Source organism: Electrona antarctica, assembly GCF_951216825.1.
Source record: "Electrona antarctica genome assembly, chromosome: 23".
Taxonomy (NCBI): Eukaryota; Metazoa; Chordata; class Actinopteri; order Myctophiformes; family Myctophidae; genus Electrona; species Electrona antarctica.
The window spans coordinates 30,686,987-30,704,043 of NC_136804.1; the positions used below are offsets into that span (position 1 = coordinate 30,686,987).

Genomic DNA, 17,057 nt, shown 5'->3' on the forward strand with positions numbered 1-17,057 from the left:
TCATAACCTAATGATTATCCAACATGATATAACATCATAACCTAATGATTATCCAACATGATATAACACCATAACCTAATGATTATCCAACATGATATAACATCATAACCTAATGATTATCCAACATGATATAACATCATAACCTAATGATTATCCAACATGATATAACATCATAACCTAATGATTATCCAACATGATATAACACCATAACCTAATGATTATCCAACATGATATAACATCATAACCTAATGATTATCCAACATGATATAACATCATAACCTAATGATTATCCAACATGATATAACATCCTAACCTAATGATTATCCAACATGATATAACATCATAACCTAATGATTATCCAACATGATATAACATAACCTAATGATTATCCAACATACCATAACCTAATGATTATCCAACATGATATAACATCATAACCTAATGCTATATATGACATTTTGTGAGTGGAATCAGGCCACGGCATTGATGGAAAGGCCGTTTGAAGGATTGAAAAATAGCAGATCTACAAGCTCATAGCTTGTAGATCTGCTATTTTTGAAAAATCAAAGAACGACTGACATAGAAACATAGCTTTTTCAGAAAACTGCCAGGATTAAGAAGACATTTTTAGAATGTGACCTCAGGTCAAAATGGGTTAAAAAAAAAACAACAAACAAAACATCAAGCTCAAAACGCAGCGCGTACAGATTTGCTATTTTTGGCCCTTTGTCGTGACACTGTAGTCACGCACGCACGCACCCACCCACACACACACACACACACACACACACACACACACACACACACACGGTTACGTTTATGCCCAAAACATTTGACAATAATGCCAACATGCCCAAAATATAGGGACGCCAACATGAAAGTGGTAAAAATGCCTCAGGGGCAGCAGTTGGCTCAGTTGCAGCTTTAAAAAAAAAAAAAAAAAAAAAAAACAGGATTTACTGGTCGGCGTGCTGCCTGGGAGCACAGGAAGGACTGGTGCACAAATAACACATAAAAAAGGAAATCACAACAACAACCATACAGAACCAAATCATACAAAGTTCACTACATACATATACGTGTGCTTTGGGCTCCACTTTCATTTTCACTTTCACCCTCTGAGTAAAATGTGACCAGATTTGACTGAGAGCCTACCATCGCGCAAATTCCAGCTTTTCACCAGAGGAGAAAAACTTATTTCCCCCCCCCAAATGAGTTAATATAGCACAGGCAGACTCCAATAATTAAATGGCAGAGGTTGGACAAAATTGGATTATTTTGTTTCTCACCTGATTCTACTAGCCAGGATAAAAAAATCTACCCTAATCTGCTCACTGCTAATACCCTAAATTTGCCTTAATCCAAGATGCCACCATCGACATAAGGTAATATTTTCTAAATTTCATTATGCTTTAAGTAGTATGTGACATGTCAAACTAGGGCGTTTGTGATTCTGAATCCATTCCAAGCATTAGTTTTGCACAAAAAACACTCCTTGGGCTAAAAACGGCCATAGCCATCATCACAAATGTTATGAGGTCAGCACATTTTGGGGACATTTGGGTAAGTGGCTATGGCCAAATGTAGTCCAAGGAGTGTTTTTCATGCAAAACTAATGCTTGGAATGGATTCAGAATCAGAAAACACCCTAGTTTGACACGTCACATGCTACTTAAAGCATAATGAAATTTAGAAAATATTGCCTTATAATAGGGTGTGGCCTATCATAGGCTATTATATTTCAAATGTAATAGCTATTAAATTTGAAATATAATAGGCTATTATATTTCAAATTTATAGGCTATTCAATTTCAAATTTAATAGCTATTCAATTTGAAATATAATTGGCTATTATATTTCAAATTTAATAGCTATTACATTTGAAATATAATAGGTGTTACGACCCCGGGTCTATACGAGTATGGGAGGTTGGAATATCAATATTCCTTACTCCAATATAACCTTCTTTTCCCTGGTATGTGGTGGCTTGATGAGAGAGTGATGTGTGCCAGGTGTGTCTGTGGAGGTGGGCAGAGAGTGAGAGAGTTAAGTGACTGCTTTGGAAAGTAGTTGGCGACTTGGAGCCTGGAGGCGGTGTGTAATGGCAGTTTTAGAATGCCAATTCTACTATTCAATAAGAACTATAATTGTATTTCATTTCAGTCAAATAGGATGGACTATCACAAATACGCATTCGGACTGACCGACAGCTGTCACCTGACAGCTGAATCAGTTTCCAAGCCAGGCAGCCAAGGTGTTACTATTGCCAAATAGATATATACATCTCATTTTTCCATCCTACTGTAAAACACCATGTCAGCAAATACACATTGGGGTAACTATTCCTGTCAGAGCAAAAAGGAGACTACCAATGCAGCTGTCAATCTGACAGCTGCATTCCCATGCTCACGAAGACCATTGTCAACAAAGGTGTTGCTAGTGGTGTGCTCTCTCATCTTAGCTTGGATGAGAATAGCATGTTGTTTCCTGCTTGCTTAACTCCGACCATAAACGGAGATGTTGTATGACCACCTGTTATTATCTGTCCATGTCCTGTTGTATTTGAATAAAACACCTGTCACTGACTGTCAATTTGGGGGTGTGTGGTTGGGAAATAAAGGGGAGGGAAAGGGACAACTTGGGGGGGAAACGGGGTGATGCTTCACTCTTGACTGTACGACGATGAGCAACCATGCTACGATTCTGCTGTACTGAGATGATAGGAACGAATAAAGAACGATGCTGACCATATGCCGGACTCCTTGTGCTGTGTCATGCCTTCGCCTCCCTCTGCTAATTGCCAATGATGGGACCTCATAATTTCCTTAACAGGTGATTGGTCTTCGGCGGGTGGAGGAGGAGGATAAAAGGCCACCTCTGTTCAGTGCCAGGCGTCCTCTCTTCACTCTCATGTGGACTGCCAGCAAATGCACTGCTCACTCTGTGCTCTATAATGTATTCCCCTAGTGCCACTGTGTATCACTATCACCTTATGATGAGATAACAATCACAATGATCTAACCAGTCGGGTATTGCTAAGGGTGGTGGGGGGGGGGGGGGGGTTCTTTATTTTGGGGCCCCCGTTTTCTGATGTTTTGTTGAGTAGGAGTTAGGGTAGTAATTGTATTTTCCTTTGTTGATTCCGGACAGTTCAGTTAGGGTTAGAATAGTTAGTGTTGGTTTTGTGTTGTTTTTGCTGCTCAGACTCCCCCCCCCCCCCCCCCCCCCTAAAGACGGAATAAAACCCATGGAAAGACTGTGCTGGTGGTTCATTCGAGAGGTTTTAAGAGGGGTCCATCGCATTCATGTTGCAGTCCAGTTCCCCTAGGCTGTGGCTGTAACAGGAATTGGGGGCTCGTCTACTGCCATCTTGTGGTTCGTGTCGACGGTGCAGGTAATGCTTGTGTTTGTTTCTCATCGCTTGGTTACCAGCTTTTTTTTTTTTCATGATGGAGGATAGGGCAAGTGAATTTGTGAAAAATCCCTCATGGCAAAAGGTAGAACAACTGTGAAAATGTGACCTGGTTGATGTGGCAAAGCATTATGGATGGAGTGTGTCTGTAAGTGAAAAGAAAGCAGACATAAAGCAGCATCTCATAACCAAGCTGGGGGAGAAGGGGGTGCTGCCCGTATCGGGTGGGGGTGCGGAGGGCGTGGAGACTAGGGGTGCACTCACACGGTTCATGCAATTCTCTGTGCTCGTTGGGTGTTGTGTCATGGCCGCCCAGCGGCCCAATGCATTTCCAATGGAGGTCACATGGTTTGACCCAACATTGTGTTGTGTGAGGGGGAGGGGCGGACGACTGCGCCCCTCCCCCTCACACAACACAATGTTGGGTCAAACCATGTGACCTCCATTGGAAATGCATTGGGCCGCTGGGCGGCCATGACACAACACCCAACGAGCACAGAGAATTGCATGAAAGGTGTGAGCTCAGCCTAAGGGTGCACTCACACGGTTCATGCAATTCTCTGTGCTCGTTGGGTGTTGTGTCATGGCCGCCTAGCGGCCCAATGCATTTCCAATGGAGGTCACATGGTTTGACCCAACATTGTGTTGTGTGAGGGGGAGGGGCGCAGTCGTCCGCCCCTCCCCCTCACACAACACAATGTTGGGTCAAACCATGTGACCTCCATTGGCAATGCATTGGGCGGCCATGACACAACACAACATGCATCCAACGAGCATCCAACGAGCACAGAATTGCATGAAAGGTGTGAGCTCAGCCTAAGGGTGCACTCACACGGTTCATGCAATTCTCTGTGCTCGTTGGGTGTTGTGTCATGGCCGCCCAGCGGCCCAATGCATTGCCAATGGAGGTCACATGGTTTGACCCAACATTGTGTTGTGTGAGGGGGAGGGGCGCAGTCGTGCGCCCCTCCCCCTCACACAACACAATGTTGGGTCAAACCATGTGACCTCCATTGGAAATGCATTGGGCCGCTGGGCGGCCATGACACAACACCCAACGAGCACCAGAATTGCATGAAAGGTGTGAGCTCAGCCTAAGGCCTAGTTCACACCTACACAACAAATGTTTGGTCCGTGTGTGATGCCTGATTGCTTTTTAATTGCTGCTCCAATTCATTTTCAATGGGAGTCACATGGTTTGACCAAACATTTTTGTTTGATGAGGGGGGAGCAATCATTAATCAGCGATCAAACACAAATGTTTGATCAAACCATGTGACTCCCATTGGAAAAGCATTGTGGTGGCCCAAAAAAACAAAAAAACGACCAAACATTGCTTGATTGGTGTTTGGTACGTGTGAATGAGGCCCAAGGCTGAGCTCACACCTTTCATGCAATTCTCGTGCTCGTTGGATGCTCGTTGGATGCTTGTTGTGTCATGGCCGCCCAATGTATTTCCAATGGAGGTCACATGGTTTGACCCAACATTGTGTTGTGTGAGGGGGAGGGGCGCAGTCGTGCGCCCCTCCCCCTCACACAACACAATGTTGGGTCAAACCATGTGACCTCCATTGGAAATGCATTGGGCCGCTGGGCGGCCATGACACAACACCCAACGAGCACAGAGAATTGCATTAACCGTGTGAGTGCACCCTAAGGAGCAACAGCCTCCTACACCAATAAAAGTCCTGGTATTACCCCGTTAGGCATGTCGGCTGCGGCGCTTGAACTGGCCGGTGCTCCGTATTAAAGAGACGCTACATCTGAAAGTATGTGCGTTAGAACTTGAGTCAGCATCAACATCCACCCTTGCCCAGGGAGCGACCTCCTCCCCCCCAACATAGCTTGGATATTAGCAGACACGTTGCACTGGTCCCACCGTGAAAAAATACTCGCCTGATTTCAGGAAGAACAATTACATGAAATACTCACCTGATTTCAGGAAGAACAATTACATGAGATACTTGCCTGATTTCAGGAAGAACTATTACGTGATAAATACCTGCCTGCTACAGAATAACAATTACGTGAAAAATACTCACCTGATTTCAGGAAGAACAATTACGTGAAAAATACTCGCCTGATTTCAGGAAGAACAATTACGTGAAAAATACTCGCCTGATTTCAGGAAGAACAATTACATGAGATACTTGCCTGATTTCAGGAAGAACTATTACGTGATAAATACCTGCCTGCTACAGAATAACAATTACGTGAAAAATACTCACCTGATTTCAGGAAGAACAATTACGTGAAAAATACTCGCCTGATTTCAGGAAGAACAATTACGTGAAAAATACTCGCCTGATTTCAGGAAGAACAATTACATGAGATACTCGCCTGATTTCAGGAAGAACAATTACATGAGATACTCACCTGATTTCAGGAAGAACAATTACATGAGATACTTGCCTGATTTCAGGAAGAACAATTACGTGATAAATACCTGCCTGCTACAGAATAACTATTACGTGATAAATACCTGCCTGCTACAGAATGATTATTTTGTGAGAAATACTTGCCTGCCTGCCACAGAAGAACAAGTGAGAAATACCTGATTTCTCTCCAGAATAACTATGGCCAACCTTGGGACTTAACCCTAGCCAACAACAACTTGTGTTGTGAGCTGGTAGATCTGCTATTTTTACAGAATGTTTGTCTCTTTTATTACATGCTCAGAATAGGGACAGTGGGTTTCATTAATCGAATGACTAAGAAATTTGTCCACGGATGCCGCATAAATCTTATATATTGATGACTAAACATTGTAAGAACAAGTGTAAGAACTAAATCTAAGTGTAAGAAAACGAATGTATGAGAACAAGGGTTTGGTTGGAGGGGCATTGTGAACTACAGACCTTGGTGAATTGCTCCATTTGAGCGCGGAGCTGACGGACCTCAGAGATGAGACTGGACCCGTCTGATGTGTGGAGAGAACCCATGGCCTCTCTGTGCTGAGACTGGACCCGTCTGCTGTGTGGAGAGAACCCATGGCCTCTCTGTGCTGGGCATCCTACAGAAGGAACGCAAACACAGGCTGTTTATTAGTTTATTTCAAAGTCTCCATGGACTCCATGATGTCATCTGTCATTGACACTGGGCTCACTTCCTTCCTGGACTACAATTCCCATAATCCTTTGGTGCACTGATCCTCCTTGTGGATAGGGAGGGCTGTCTAACTGAGACAACATGTAGTCCAGGAAGTAAGTGAGCCCAGTGTCCATGACATCATGGAGTCCATGGACACTTTGAAATACTAAAATATCTAAAAACACATATTACCCACATAATAACCCCAGGGAAGTGTTTGCCTCCCAAACATCATTAAAATAAGACCTGGTTACCCACGGGCAGAACCCAACGCCCAGTCAAAGTCGCGATCACCCCCAACCTCTCCTGGGCGCAAGACCCCTATGGGAGGCCGCGGGGCGACCGCTCCTCCAGCCGCGGCGCGAGCCCAGGCCCGCTTCGCTCCCCAGCCTTGCGACACATTGTGAGCTTGTAGCTCGGCTATTTTTTAAAATAGCCGAAAGGTATATTAGGGATAAGGTGGGTTTTAATTAATGTTGCTCAAAATTTCAAACTAATGTAAAAATGTTTTTAAAAGTTTAATATTTGCGTCCATGAAGAGGCCTGGTCCACGGTCACACTCTTGATAGCCTGTTGGGGGTCCATAATAGAAGTCCATGGAACTGAGTGGGAGACAAAAAGACTCCAGGGAGTGGCTCCCCGGATGATGAGTTAGTGGCATGCCATACTGGACCGTGAGTCTGTATAGTGTTAACCGCACTGATGGGAAACGAACCCACACAACCAAGGGGAGGAGAGGGGATGAGAAAAGGGAGGGGACAGGCAGGGGAAGGGGGAGACATGCAATCACAGTTGCGACCGCAGTGTACGTATGCATTCAGATTGCAATCACAGTTGCCCGTTACATAAATGCTGCTGGTGAATCATGATATTGACTGTCTCACCTTACAGGCTACTACACGGTGAATGATGATGCCTTGATCAAATGAGTTTGAGACGGTTCAAGGAATCATCCGGGAAGCTGGAGAAAGGACCCCCCCCATACTTACCTGATTTCTGAAATAACTTACATGATACTCACCTGATTTCTGAAATAACTTACATGAGATACTCGCCTGATTTCAGGAAGAACAATTACGTGAAAAATACTCGCCTGATTTCAGGAAGAACAATTACGTGAAAAATACTCGCCTGATTTCAGGAAGAACAATTGTGAAAAATATTCGCCTGATTTCAGGAAGAACAATTACATGAGATACTCACCTGATTTCAGGAAGAACAATTACATGAGATACTCACCTGATTTCAGGAAGAACATTTACATGAGATACTTGCCTGATTTCAGGAAGAACTATTACGTGATAAATACCTGCCTGCTACAGAATAACAATTACGTGAAGAATACTCACCTGATTTCAGGAAGAACAATTACGTGAAAAATACTCACCTGATTTCAGGAAGAACAATTACGTGAAAAATACTCGCCTGATTTCAGGAAGAACAATTACGTGAAAAATACTCACCTGATTTCAGGAAGAACAATTATGTGAAAAATACTCGCTTGATTTCAGGAAGAACAATTACATGAGATACTCGCCTGATTTCAGGAAGAACAATTACATGAGATACTCACCTGATTTCAGGAAGAACAATTACATGATACTTGACTGATTTCAGGAAGAACTATTACGTGATAAATACCTGCCTGCTACAGAATAACTATTACGTGATAAATACCTGCCTGCTACAGAATGATTATTTTGTGAGAAATACTTGCCTGCCTGCCACAGAAGAACAAGTGAGAAATACCTGATTTCTCTCCAGAATAACTATGGCCAACCTTGGGACTTAACCCTAGCCAACAACAACTTGTGTTGTGAGCTGGTAGATCTGCTATTTTGACAGAATGTTTGTCTCTTTTATTACATGCTCAGAATAGGGACAGTGGGTTTCATGTACATTAATCGAATGATTAAGAAATTTGTCCACGGATGCCGCATAAATCTTATATATTGATGACTAAACATTGTAAGAACAAGTGTAAGAACTAAATCTAAGTGTAAGAAAACGAATGTATGAGAACAAGGGTTTGGTTGGAGGGGCATTGTGAACTACAGACCTTGGTGAATTGCTCCATTTGAGCGCGGAGCTGACGGACCTCAGAGATGAGACTGGACCCGTCTGATGTGTGGAGAGAACCCATGGCCTCTCTGTGCTGAGACTGGACCCGTCTGCTGTGTGTGAGAACCCATGGCCTCTCTGTGCTGAGACTGGACCCGTCTGCTGTGTGGAGAGAACCCATGGCCTCTCTGTGCTGGGCATCCTACAGAAGGAACGCAAACACAGGCTGTTTATTAGGGGAAATAAGACCGGTACTAAAATTCCCATTAAAAGGGCCACCTTCACCCCTTTTGCAACCAGATCTTATTTTAATGATGTTTGGGATACAAGAAACACTTTCCTGGGGTTTTTATGTGGGTAATTTGTGTTTTTAGATATTTTAGTATTTCAAAGTCTCCATGGACTCCATGATGTCATCTGTCATTGACACTGGGCTCACTTCCTTCCTGGACTACAATTCCCATAATCCTTTGGTGCACTGCTCCTCCTTGTGGATTGGGAGGGCTGTCTTACTGAGACAACATGTAGTCCAGGAAGGAAGTGAGCCCAGTGTCAATGACAATGACATCATGGAGTCCATGGACACTTTGAAATACTAAAATATCTAAAAACAAATATACCCACATAATAACCCCAGGGAAGTGTTTGCCTCCCAAACATCATTAAAATAAGACCTGGTTGCAAAAGGGGTGAAGTGGCCCTTAAAGACCCGAGGTGAATTCTACAATTGCCTTCTTTCAAGATTCAAAAATAGCTTGCAGCGCGGCACAAAGTATTCGTCCTCGTTGCCATGGCGCTTGAGAAGTACTGATGTGCTGAGAGAAAAGTACTACCAAACCTGCTAAAGTTTATAACTCCCTAAAAGCACAATATTTGCCTCTGAGACGTAGTCATTCGTTTTGCACAAAAAACACTCCTTGGGAGGAAAACAGCCATAGCCGTCATCACAAATGTGATGAGGTCAGCACAGTGGATATGGCCGAATTTAGCCCAATGGGTGTTTCGTGCAAAACTAATGCTTGGAATGGATTCAGAATCATGAAAACCCCCTAGTTTCATATGTCACATGCTACGTAAGAATGATGACATTTTGATTATATAGGATGTTAATGGTATGGTCACATATTGCTAATAACTCAAATTTCCCACGGGAGTTGAATTTCAAACTTTTAGTACATGTTATTAGACACCTTTAGAAACACATTGGTGAAGACATTTCTTGGTAACGATTTAGTTCCCAGATTGGTCAAATACCTGGTAAAATGCCCTTACTATTTGGAAACAAGTCAAAATAAACAACTACACTTTAGAAACAAGCCCAAATAAACAACTACACTTTAGAAACAAGCCCAAATAAACAACTACACTTTAGAAACGAGCACAAATAAACTACACTTTGGAAACAAGCCCAAATAAACTACACTTTAGAAACAAGCCCAAATAAACAACTACACTTTGGAAACAAGCCCAAATAAACTACACTTTGGAAACGAGCCCAAATAAACTACACTTTGGAAACAAGTAAAGCCCAAATAAACAACTACACAGGTTTCATGTTAGCATTTTAATGTTAGCATAAACTACACTTTGGAAACAAGCCCAAATAAACAACTACACTTTGGAAACAAGCCCAAATAAACTACAATTTGGAAACAAGCCCAAATAAACAACTACAGTTTGGAAACAAGCCCAAATAAACTACACTTTGGAAACAAGCCCAAATAAACTACAATTTGGAAACAAGCCCAAATAAACAACTACAGTTTGGAAACAAGCCCAAATAAACTACACTTTGGAAACAAGCCCAAATAAACTACACTCAATAAACAAGCCCAAATAAACTACACTCGATAAACAAGCCCAAAAAAACTACACTTACCCAAACCCAAATAAACAACTAGGCCTACACTCTATAAAAAAGCCCAACTAATCATACGATTCATACCCTGTATTGATGCCAGCAGCTCCCCCATATAAAACTGCACACTTGCCAAACTCTAAAGGGAATGTAGTATGCCACCAATTTCAACCATATCCCCATTATATTTTGGCATGCCAAAATCAATAATAAAAGCATCAAACATTTCCTCACCATTAGGACATACACCTCCCTCCTCCGGGCCGGCCACCATGTCTTCCATTGAACAAACACCCAGCTCAGGCTTCTGGCCAAACAGAAGGCCACAAACAATGCATAGTTTATTATACCAGTAGTCTTCCTGGTTGGGACAAACCAAACGTACCTTAGCAAAGGAACACTACAAAACCTCAACTTCAAATTCAAGTGACAAAGACAAAAATAGTAATAATCTTTTCAAAACCAGAGTAAATTATCTTCATTCATGAGGTAGGTTATTCTTCATGTTTTTTAGCAACACCACTCTTTGTATGGACAATGTACATTTTCAGTCACAATGCAAACTCCCCTGCCAATTGGTACATTCCAATTACCTTCCCTCCATATTTAGTCAGCCATCTTGCCAGCAAGGTGCTACCTAGGTGCTACTTCCCATAGACAGCCCATTCATCCAAACAGAAAAGTCCTATCTAATTATATTAAACAACGTGAAACTCACCAACATTGCAGCTGTAGGGAAAGCTTGAATTATCCTCTTTCAATCTGTAAAGTGTTTGTTTCATAAAAATCCACCGTAGACATATTATGCTACTTCCTGTCAAGAAATTCCTTGCAGATGATTATTTCCTAAGTATCAGAGTATGGAAGCGCTCGTTATCAGTAAAGCAACCTCCTGCTGCCTCCTGCATTATGTGCAAATTCAAAACAGGTGGTACGCATGGGCTGTTGAGTGATATTCAACGAGCGCTTCCAAACTCCAACACTTAGAAAAAAATCACATGCAAGGAATTTCTTGACAAGAAAAATAAAATGTCTACCTTGCTGGCAAGATGGCTGCAGTCTGAATAAAGACAATTCATCTGTTTTGGCGGGTAATGTATTGATTGATTGATTGATTGATTGATTGATTTATTGATTGTAGAATTTATTAACAGTTTTGGAGTATTACAGTAGGCCTACATTTCAAGCACAACTCAATACAAGACTGTTAACTGTGGACGACACCATAAAGCATTACACTTGTTTACAATAGGGTCCACCATGTTCAATTCATCATAACATTTAGAGACGTACAATTATACACTATAGCCAAAAACAGGAAATCATCATCATCATAGGAGGAGGTATTTTCGAATTGCAGCCATCCGTAGGTGCCCTTTGAGAGCGGTTTTGAAGGAGTCAAGGGATTTGCATGTCTTAATGACTGTTGGTAGGGCGTTCCACATTTTGGTGGCATAGGAGCGAAATTAATTTAGTCCCTTGTTTGTGCCGAATCTGGGTTGCCCATGTTTTGTTGAACTCCCTCTGGTGTTGTGGTGCATGGACTTCATTGACATTAAGGTATTAGGTATTAGTATTTAGACAGGTACATGGGTATCTTGGTGGTGTATCGAATCTTGTGGACCAGACCCATGTTGCAAGATGCTGTACTCAGTCGTCAGACGTCAACCCTAAGCCATTCCAGCCTGTCAAAGTGGGCAGGGGTGAGGTGGTTTCTGGGAGTGAGGCCAAGTAGTAGCCTGACCAGTTTGTTTTGGGAAGTCTGGAGCTTTGTTTTAAGGGCCTTGAGGTGCTGTGGTACCAAGAGGTGCATGCATAGTTGAATAAACCTTGTAGGAGGGCTCCTCTCTAGGTCGTCCTCAGACGAGCCCTCCATCGTTGCTTCCGGTTCTCCATACATCCAACCAGCTCGTTGGTGCTTTGCGCTCCTGCATCTTTCTTGAGTATATCCACATAATGTTAGTATGGGACGTCCTCGTGACCGCTGACCGGTGCCCATGTGTTGGTTCCCACAGCACCAGTTTGCTGGCTGGGAGCTCTTGGTGCCTCTGGCAGTGTCCTGCGAGTCTCATTCTCCTGGCTGCTATTTTGTCGCTCACCCAGAATATTCCGGCATACAGATTCTTGTTGGTAACATGTGTACTCTTGCTGATGTTGAGCACTACACGTAACATAGTTACGTACCATAGTAACATAGTAACGCGTAACATCGCTCCTGTTAGGATCTTCAAGGTGATTTTGTTGACCAGTGAGGATATCCTGTATAGGAATCTTGTTCTTTGGTTGACTTTTTTTATTATGTTGCTGCAACGCCCCTAATCTGAGTTCCCAGAAGTTTTATTTTTCGCACGTGCCATGGCACTGACTTGGAACCCCCAGGGGAAGCGGAAGAGAGGGCGGCCTAAGAACACCTGCAGGTGGGACACTGAGGCGGAGCTTAAGAAGGCCTTTCCACACCTAAATGCAAAACGGTCGACAGCCGCGCACTTCTTAAACTGTGCGCAGCTTATTTTCCAAGTTTTTAGACAGCTGGTGGATGGAAAAGAAGCTCCACCTCCGCGGAAGACTTGCGCGGAGGAGAGCGTTTCCGGGAATCTGGCCGTCGCGCAAGTCTTCCGCGGAGGTGGAGCTTCTTTCCATCCAACAGCTGTCTAAAAACTCAGAATTTAAGCTGCGCGCAGCCGAGAACGTGCGCGGCTCTTTCCATAGTGTGGCAGCACCTATAGGGAATCAGCTGGGGAGATGCGGAAAGGACAGCCGAAAACCACGTTGGATGGAGAAGAGTCATTGATGGCCTATGCTCCACTGGGTAATAGGGGTGGGACGATATGGGTACCTCACGATACAATATATATCGCGATATTAGGCCCTCGATAACGATAATATCACGATATTCAATATATTGCGATATTTGCGATATATCAATATATTGTATGAAATGTCATCAACGATCACGATATCTGCAACTACAAAATACTTGGAACTTGGAACTGTGCTCGGACACGAGGAGGGACACACACAGCTGTCTATAGTGGTTGCACCACTCAAACACTAAATTAATAGTGTTTGTACATTTTTAATAATCAATATCGATTATTTATCGCGGGAGGACGTATCGATATATATCGCCATATCGATATTTCAGCACACCCCTACTGGGTAAGTACAAAATGTTTGACTGTACTCTGTACTGTTTACATTTCTGACTAATAAAGTATTCAATCAATCAATCAATCCGCTCCGCGGATTCGTCTATATATGTAGTCCAGAACAGAAGTGTCTCGCAGGACTACAAACATGATGCAAAGCATGAGGAGAACTTGAGAAGGGGAACCACCAGTGTTGCCATGTCCGCTTATTATAAGCGACTTCGGGCTTGTTTTCTGCAAGTTGCGCGGGCTGTGGTGTTTTTTAAGGCTTGTTCCTAAAGTGTAGTAGACTGGTAGTTGCTATTTATGTGGTTTAAAACCAGTGATTCTCACATATTTTCATGTCAAGGACCTCCAGATCAATGTATTTGTCCAACTAAAGACCCTATACATGTAAAACTACTTTGTGCCAGGAACTCCCATACAAGATTTGTGTTTCAAAGAATATTCCACATTTTGTCACATTTGTTTCCATGATTGCTTTGAAAATAGCCGATCTACAAGATCACAACGCGTCACAATTATTTTGGGCTTGTTTTCATGGACTTGGTTGCTTATTTCTCTCACACAATCTGGCAACACTGGGAACCAAGGACGCACGGGGTGCGACACGCGCACACGCGCGCGCGCGCTCTCTCTCGCTCTCTCTCTCTCTCTCTCTCTCTCTCTCTCTCTCTCTCTCTCTCTCTCTCACACACACACACACACACTCAGGGGACTTACTGAAGTGAGTCAGTGTTGAACACAACACAGATGTATTTCAGCATGCAGTATGGTTGTTAGTTAGATGAGACAGCATCAATGACATTTATCACTCTATCGTCATCTGCGTCTGCGTTGCGCGGTGAGTCTGGAAAACTTTTACAAAACTAACCGTTATGCGGTAGCCTACCCTTTTCCTAATATGATGGCAGAACCGTTATGTTTTTCCCCCATAGCTAGTATGTGACCGACTTTCCTTATCATGGCATGTGTCTGTTTGTTATACGTTATGCTTTTACACTTTATACTGTCTTGCATTCTTCTCAGTGTCAATCCGTCTCATGTCCTTTATAGTGTTGTCAAGCTGTAGTTAAAAGCAGTTGGCTGTGTGTTGTCATCAGTGTGTATACTGCAGTTTATTTGTGTTGTTAAGCTGTAGTTAAAAACAGTTGGCTGTTTGTTGTCATCAGTGTGTATACTGTAGTTTTGTGTTGTTAACCTGTAGTTAAAAACGGTTGGCTGTTGAGTGTGTGTAGTTTTGTGTTGTTAAGTAGTTAAAAACAGTTGGCTGTCATTGTTTCAGTGTAGTTTTGTGTTGTGAAACTGTATAGTTTAAAAACTGTTGGCTGTTGTTGTCTATCAGTGTGTAGCTTTGCTTCCTGTTTTCAACACTTCCTTTGCTGTGTGCTGAATGCTGATGCCAGCAAAACTTGGTCTACTCAAAGGTTTTACAATTACTTTAGTAAAAGTATCAATACTGCAATATAGAAAATACTCTGAAGCCATGCTGTAAGTAGGCTATTGGCTTCAAAATGTACCAAAAGTAAAAGTAGGCTACTTGTGCAGAATGTCCCATTTAAAGTTTTCAAATGTATAAGTATAATAGTCTTTTGAAAATAGCAGATCTACCAGCTCACAATGCTTTGCGATGCAACACATTGTGAGCTTGTAGATCGGCTATTTTCAAATGGCCGAAATAGGGCAATGTTTTGTAATGATATACCCAAAATCTACAAAGTAACTAGTAGCCTACTTGGGGGCGACTCACACGTGCACAACAGATTGATGTATGCTTGTTGTATGAGACTAGAATTTCGCGGGCCTTCGGCCCGCTCATCCCAGAGTTGCGTTGGCCCGCGTTGCGATACAGAAGTCCACAGGTACAGAAGTCCACAGTGACACGCGTTGTATGCAGCTGTTTTGTGTTGCAGCGCGTGCGCGCGTGTGCGTGTAGTGTTGTTGGTGTTGTTGTTATCCATATATGCGCCTTGGTTCGTCCCGTTTGTTCCACGCCAGGTGTAGATTTTTTCTGTGCTTGTTTTCATAGACGTGGCAACAAATTATCAACATAGCCAATGGGAGAAAAGGATGCAGTGTTGCCAGGTCCGCGAGTTTTAAGCGTGTTGTAGTGTGTGTGAGCAGGGCTCGACGCTTAGCATTTGTCCAAGTAGCACGCAAATTATTTTAGGAGCACGATGAAAAGTTATGAAATCATGTGTGTGAGGGCCCTCCTATCCTATATACAGCTTTAGTCCCCACATGTGTCAATATTTGCCATTGACAATGAACAGAGAAAGTAGGTCAAAATGCCGCAAAATATGACGTGAATTCAAATATATTATTATATATATATGTTTTGGATTTTAATGTGTTTTGTTTTGAATACTTTACTTCTAAAAAAACCTGGCAACCCGCACCCCGCGGTCATTTGCCGCTAACCTGAGCGGGGCTCCCTAGCCTGCTGGAGGGGGTCACATCATCCCATGCACCGTCTAGAGGGAAAAAAAGGGAAATAAATGCAGCCTTGAGCCACCAATGTGGTGTTGTGGAGCGTGATCACCTCCTCCTCCTCCTTGCCCCAAATTGCCAAGCCCAATAAATCCAAAAGTAGTCTATTGTGAATACTTCCACAGCGTAATTACTAAAGGAGGAACTATCAGTGTTCTCCAAAATCTTGACAACGCATTGTGAACAGAGACAGGAGCCGTGTGTGTGTCACACCAAAAGTGGTGACCTATAGAATCCTGTACATATAAGCATCACGCAATCGTCAGCCCTACACAGCAGTCATTAATTAATGGTGTTGACTTGATTGCCTATGCGTTGAAGTTATATAGGGTGAAAAGCGTGAAATGCACAGGCTCATCTTACATCGCTGCTGGCTGCCACTGCCACTCTCTCTCTCTCGCGCTCTCTTCTCTGTCCTCCCTCGCTGGGGGGGGGGGATTAGTTGCGCTGCGTTCGACAGTGCTATACTTCTCCAGCAGCGGTGCAGAACCGAGAGAGTGACACATTCGTTTGGATGTAAACTGCGCAACGTTTAGCTTTAAAGATCGGATTGTGTAGTCGCACCGGTGCTACAAAGTGAATTGTACAACTTGCACGGTGATATGTGAAGTAGCAAATGTGAGTAGGTAGTCGCACTGTCGAGCCCTGTGTAGTGTAGTGCAATTTGCGCTGCATCGCGCGGCGATCCAAATTCCCCCCCCCCGCGCGCGCGCACACACACACACACACACACACACACTGTACGTAGCTTTTTGTTGTTGCAGGGCGCGCGTGTGCGTGTGGTGTTGCTGTTGTTGTTCGTATCCATATATGCGCCTCGGGTCGGGTGTGGGGATCGCCATGTGAGGGGGCTAGCCAATAAGGGCCCTGTGTTGCATGTGGAGAATTGTGTAGGTTAGTGTGTGTGGTGTAGCCAAACGGGGTGGTGAGAACATGAGGGGGATGTAGCACAGCAATCGGTGACCCCTACATTAAGCTGTGTTGCTCCCAAGATGCA

At 43.3% G+C, this 17,057-nt stretch overlaps 1 protein-coding gene and 1 long non-coding RNA gene across 2 annotated transcripts in view; one reads left to right on the top strand and one right to left on the bottom strand.

Moving 5' to 3' along the window:
- Window positions 1-6,413, bottom strand: part of LOC306916043 — a 10,516-nt gene extending 4,103 nt beyond the window's left edge. Inside the window, exon 1 of the long non-coding RNA XR_013788919.1 lies at window positions 6,271-6,413. This is a non-coding gene — a long non-coding RNA (uncharacterized lncRNA). The remainder of the gene's footprint in view (window positions 1-6,270) is intronic.
- Window positions 6,414-14,281: 7,868 nt separating this feature from the next.
- pik3cg (phosphatidylinositol-4,5-bisphosphate 3-kinase, catalytic subunit gamma) overlaps window positions 14,282-17,057 on the top strand; it is a 44,893-nt gene continuing 42,117 nt past the window's right edge. The window contains exon 1 of the mRNA XM_079493897.1: window positions 14,282-14,414. The gene's annotated coding sequence lies outside the window, so the exon portion shown is untranslated. The remainder of the gene's footprint in view (window positions 14,415-17,057) is intronic.